Source organism: Sander lucioperca, chromosome 15 (assembly GCF_008315115.2).
Source record: "Sander lucioperca isolate FBNREF2018 chromosome 15, SLUC_FBN_1.2, whole genome shotgun sequence".
Classification (NCBI taxonomy): domain Eukaryota; kingdom Metazoa; phylum Chordata; class Actinopteri; order Perciformes; family Percidae; genus Sander; species Sander lucioperca.
The window spans coordinates 32,609,436-32,615,273 of NC_050187.1; the positions used below are offsets into that span (position 1 = coordinate 32,609,436).

General features: G+C 40.8%; 1 protein-coding gene across 2 annotated transcripts in view; it reads left to right on the forward strand.

The window, feature by feature from the left end:
* Positions 1–5,838, forward strand: part of LOC116061689 (protein kinase C epsilon type-like) — a 104,362-nt gene that overhangs the window by 17,687 nt on the left and 80,837 nt on the right. The gene's annotated exons all lie outside the window — the stretch shown is intronic.

Sequence of the window (5,838 nt, forward strand, 5' to 3'; positions counted from 1 at the left end):
GTTTAAATACAAATTTCCTTTGTTATATGGGGGTGTATTGTTGCAAAAAAAGGTTATAGTTTTTATAGTTTTGGTTTTGCATCAGTGTGATGAAGTACCTTGTTTTGTCAGTTTATCTATGGACATAGCATCACTGACCCATTGGTTACATGATTGACAGGTCGGCGTGTAGCCACACCCCTAAAGCACTTCTTGCTTTATTAATTTTAAAATAAATTCCAAACTGTCTGACAGTATATATAATGTTTCAACTTAAATACTCTTTATTACTTTATAAACCACCCAAAATATTGTTAAAGTTGTTAGGATTAGCTCCATCTCAACCATCCACAACATTAAGACGTTTAGATGTTAATGCTGCGGAAACAGTCTAACGATAATATGACGTTTGCACTTTTTGGTAATACTTCTCTAATTATTTGGCAGGATATTTACTTTTAAGAAAATATTTTGTACACTGTGCAGTGTTTTCCGTCGGTTTGAGGAAGACTTAGGTGCACGTATTTATCTGGGGCTTTAGGGGTCCTCCCTCGAGAAAATGTTACGCTTTTCAATTTAAAAGAAATGCAATTTGACATCATTTTGGACCATTATTATTACCTTATCTATGTCTAAAATGTTGGAAAAGCTAGAGCAGATAATAAATAAATCAAACAATCAAACATTTTTAATACAAAACTTGCTAAATAAGTCCACCAGGGACCAACTACAACCATTAGTCAGAAACCCCTGCTGTGGTATTTCTACTTTTGCTTTAGTGAAAGATCTGAAAGGACTTTCCCCACTGCCCTTTGCAGTGATTCTGGACCTGGTCAGGAGTTGCTGTCTTGCTCAAAGGCACTTCAACTGTTTCACTGCGGTCCAGTTCGGTTCCCCGAGCCTCTGTATACTCTCATATAATAGAGGAAGCGCTCGGGCCAGCTCTCTTCTTGACCCTGTTTCCCCTGCAGGCTGTAGTAGAAGGGTGTCCTCTCTGTGGGCTGAAGGAAACGGGGGCAGGGCTCTAATATTAGAGCCAGTGTGTTTGAGTCACACGGTAGGCCCTACTTCCTGTTTTCACTGTCCAAGTTTACTTCCCAGAGAAAGAAGGAAAGAGGGAGAGAGGGATGGCTCCCCAGGTGCAGCCCTCCTGTAGCTTCTGTTATCCTTTGTTTATCTGCTGTCCTGTCCGTCATTTACAGTACGATGTGGGCTGTGTCCGAAATTCCATACCAACCTACTATTTAGTAGCTAAAACAGTACGTGAGATTTTTTAGTACGTTCGAAACCTTAGTATGAAACCAATAGAACGCGAATTGCATACTATTTTTGACTACTTCACTACTTTTTGATATTAATGAACATCCGTTACATTCAAGCCGTTGCCAAATGAGTTGCTACAAAGCTAATTAAGACTATCAGCTCCACACAACTCTCTCTGTATTTCTCAGTATGGTGATGTTCAGAAGATCGTGGCGTCCGGTGACTTTCCCGCGCAGAAGCTCGAGTGAAGATAATGACCTCTTCTGAAGAGTCCATCATGTTTTTTTAATCCTCCGTGTCCTCCTTGGCTACTAGCAACTGTGTGGAGGACGGGTGGGGGGCACGTGCCCCATCACATAGGCTTGTATTATGTGGACGCGCCGATGTTGTCATTACTTAGAATTAGTGCTGTCAGTTAAACGGCGTTAACGCAAACCCATTTTAACAGCGTCAATGTTTTTATCGCGAGATTAACGTTCTTTTTGGCCTAGCAAACTTTGTAGTTTTTTTCACATGCTGTTGCAACAATTAGTAACGTTAGAAAAACTACAACACCACACCGGATCTAGCTAGACCGGAAACAAAACAACAGGCACGCCGCACACACTTGTTTGGGCTTGCGAGCCGGCCAAAGAGTAGTAGGCTAATGTTACGTTTTGAGTGGATGGCGAGCGCGAGACGCCAAAATGGATGCCAATAAGATTCTGAATGGAAAGTTTACTTTTAAAAAGTTGCCAAATGGTTCCATTGACAAGACCAAAGTGATCTGTGTGTTTTGTCGTTGTGAACTGAGCTATCATCGCAGCACGTCCAGTCTGAAATACCACTTGATGGCCAAGCACACAGCTGATGGCCAAGCACACAGCTGATGGCCAAGCAGATAGCTGATGGCCAAGCACACAGCTGATGGCCAAGCACACAGCTGATGGCCAAGCAGATAGCTGATGGCCAAGCACACAGCTGATGGCCAAGCACACAGCTGATGGCCAAGCAGATAGCTGATGGCCAAGCACACAGCTGATGGCCAAGCACACAGCTGATGGCCAAGCACACAGCTGATGCCAATTCTCCGCCCCCTCGTCAAAACCAGGCGACAAAAGCACAAAGCAAGCTGATCCACTTTTCCATGTTGATAAGAGCATTAAAATGAGAAAAAATAATTGGACAAAAAGAAATCTAGGGACATTTAGAATAGATAAAAATGTGCGATTAATTGCTATTAATTGCGAGTTGACTATGCTATTAATGCGATTAATCGCGATTAAATATTTTAATCGTTTGACAGCACTACTTAGTATTCCTCATGGGGGCGACAGAAACTATGCGCTACAGCTTTAAGATACCAGGAGTCCTTTCTGGTCATGCTCCTCTGTCATTTTTTATGTAGATTCCTGTTGTTTTTGCTTTGTCTCTCACTACTTCCTGTGTTTATTTATTAAAAACTGGGCTGGCTTTCTCAATCAATGACATCATCAATTGAGGAATTTCAAACAGGAATGTGGGCAGGCCGGTTTTTTTTTGGCATTTGAGAACAAGTGCTGTCTGTGGGAGAGAATGAAATGGGTTTTTGTACTTTATACATCTATTACATACACAAAAACTATATAACACACTAAAAGACGGGGAAATCCAAATAAAGCAAAATAGGGGCTCTTTAATGGTTAAAGCCATAAACTAGACTCTAGATAGAACTTGCTTTCTCCAAAAGAGATGAGATTTATCACCCGGTAAATTCATAAATGAGAGGCGACAAGGAAGTATACTTCATCTGTTGCTGGAATGCAGCTATAAGTGATAATACTGTTTACCTCAGTGGCTTACTTTTTGAGGGAAACATTTGCATTTGATGACGACAAAGTGCCACGTGAGCCTAAACAATGCAATTTAAAATGTGGAACATACTGTGTGTACTCACAGACATTTTTTGAACATTGGGGCAAAAGGAAGGAGAAATCAGCAGGTAAAAAAATAAAATAAAAATGATATATATATATATATATATATATATATATATATAAAGATACTGCAGAGCTTATGTAACAAGTCTAATGAAGTTTATAAATCACAGTGTGAAGTGTAGAGGTCAAGCATCCATGGAATGTCTGTGACATAAATCACCAGCGAGTTCCACACGGCAGAATTAAACTTAGTATAAGAGACGTCTCCATTTCCTCCCAAACAGGATGAGAGAAGAGAAAACACCCTGTCATTCTACACACACACACACACACACACACACACACACACACACACACACACACAGGTTGGCGACTCTATACTTTAGTTGTTTTATCTTTTACTGCTTGTTTCCTATTTGTATCCTAGGCCTATGAAAAGCGTCTTTGAGGACTCTCTGAAAAGCGCTAGGCCTATATAAATCAGATGTATTATTATTATTATTATTATTATTTTTAGGCTATTGTTGGCTACACTGGCCCAATGATTTCCGGTTGTACTGCTCCGTTACGTCCCTATCCGTGAGTTTTCAGAAAATGTGCACAGACATGGACAAAAAGAACGCAGAGTACAGACAGAAGGCTCCCTCCCTAAACGTAAAATCACCAGCACCAAAATGATAAGAATTCAGAGAATGCGTTTATTAGTAATTTACCAAACAACAGTTGAACAAGCAGAACATAAACTTGAATAGCTAATCCCAGTTTTATCTCCAGAGTCGAGCCGTACCAGACTCTGCCTGTGATTTTAACGGTAGTATTTCATTATTGTTTTGATTTTTTTAAAGCAGTTTTCTTAATTTGGGTTTTATTACAGTTTTTTTTTTTCCAATTGCTAAACAACACTGGTCACAACTGAAGTCACATGTGCAAAACTCTAACTACAGTCTGTGATCTGTGCTGCCTGCACTATCCGACATGCGCAAGATGTCCGCGCTTTTCTTTTTTGTAAAATGGACTCGCCCATGATCCACCCCTGGTGACAAATCTCCGTTAAGTGAGTGACTCGAGTCACTGAATCAAAAATATTCACCGGATTATATATAGGAATAAATGAAAACAGATATCCAATGATTATGTCACGTTGTGTTGCATGGTAGACTAGTAGCCTAGCTTACAGTTCATTGAATGTCACGTAGTCTTCTGTAGGCTATAATTAGCATTTGTCCTTAGGTTGTATTTGACTTTTGCGATGTAATGCACAACTAGATTCATCTGTTAGCCTTCATAATTTTCAAAATAGCCAATGTTTTGTGTAGTCTATTTAAAAGACCAGCATATGCTATATTACTTTTTGTATGCTATATGCTATAGTAGCCTACTTTATTGATGTGCAGAGAAAATTACATTTTGGGGCAAAAAACACAACAGAATGTAGGATATTCATTTAACACAGACCCCTCCCTAAATATACCGTTTCCTTTATTGTCTCTTTGTACGTTAAACAAGTTGGATGTGTATTTTGAAAACCTTTCAAGGAAGTGTAACCGTTAACTATGGCTAGGCCTGTCGCGATAGTCAATAAATCAATTAATCGCACGATAAAAAAAATTTGCTCGATCATTTTTCCGGCCGCGATAATTTCCATTTGCATGCTTGTTTTCTCTCTCTCTCTCTCTCTCTCTCTCTCTCTCTCTCAAAGAGACTGGAGGACCACTCTCGGTTCCTTAGCGTAACGAGGAGTGAACCCTCTTGTGAGTCGCATTGTCTTTGTGTGGAGGCGGGACTCCGGGCGGAGAGAGAGAGAGAGAGAGAGACAGAAAATGCGAGTAGTTGGAGCGGGGTTTTCCGCAGCACTTTGCCGTTAAGGCGCCGTCAAAAAAAAGAAGACGTATATGAGCGATATCCGCCGTGTTACTCGGCGTCCGGTTTTCTCCCTTTCATTCCAAACCACGCAGTTGACAACCTGCAGGTGGAGGCGGTGGAGACAGGCACGGACATAAACGCCGCTGTGGACTTGTCAGTCTTGCAAGCGGTTTCAGGAAAGTTGCTGTATGTGTCCGACAATGCACAGAACATTAACCGGTACAAGCCTACAGCTGTCAGTGTGTCAGAGGCTCCCGGACGGTGAAAACTGAGACTCCGTTTCCTGCTTGTCAAAAATTGCCACTTACTAGCTAATAAATTAGCCTAAGGTAAACGCTAGCTATCAGTAAACAGAAATGACGTGGTGGCTGGCGTCTGTTTGTGCGTGTGTGTGTGTGTGTGTGTCGCCCCCCCCCCCCCGCGAAGCTCCGACCTGTAGAGGAGCAGAAGAAAGTATAGCTGCACCTTCGCCAAAATGAAGACTAAAAACAGAACTATTTTGGTACAAACATTTACTCGTATGAGTATACCAGTATGAATTACCTGGGAGAACATACTTGTCACAAATGGCAATTCCACAACTGTACAACAGCGTGAAAGACGACATACTAAAGGAGATCAAAGACATATTGTGGATATTTAAAATGTCTTCCAGTTCCAGTGTTAAATATTATTTATTGATCTTTGAAAAGGTGTACCTGCATTATTATGCCATTATCATTATATTAGATGAAAATGGTCTCAGAACGACAATATTATCGTTTATCGCAATCATTTCTGGGACAATTTATCGTCCAGCAAAATGTGTTATCGTGACAGGCCTAACTATGGCTGA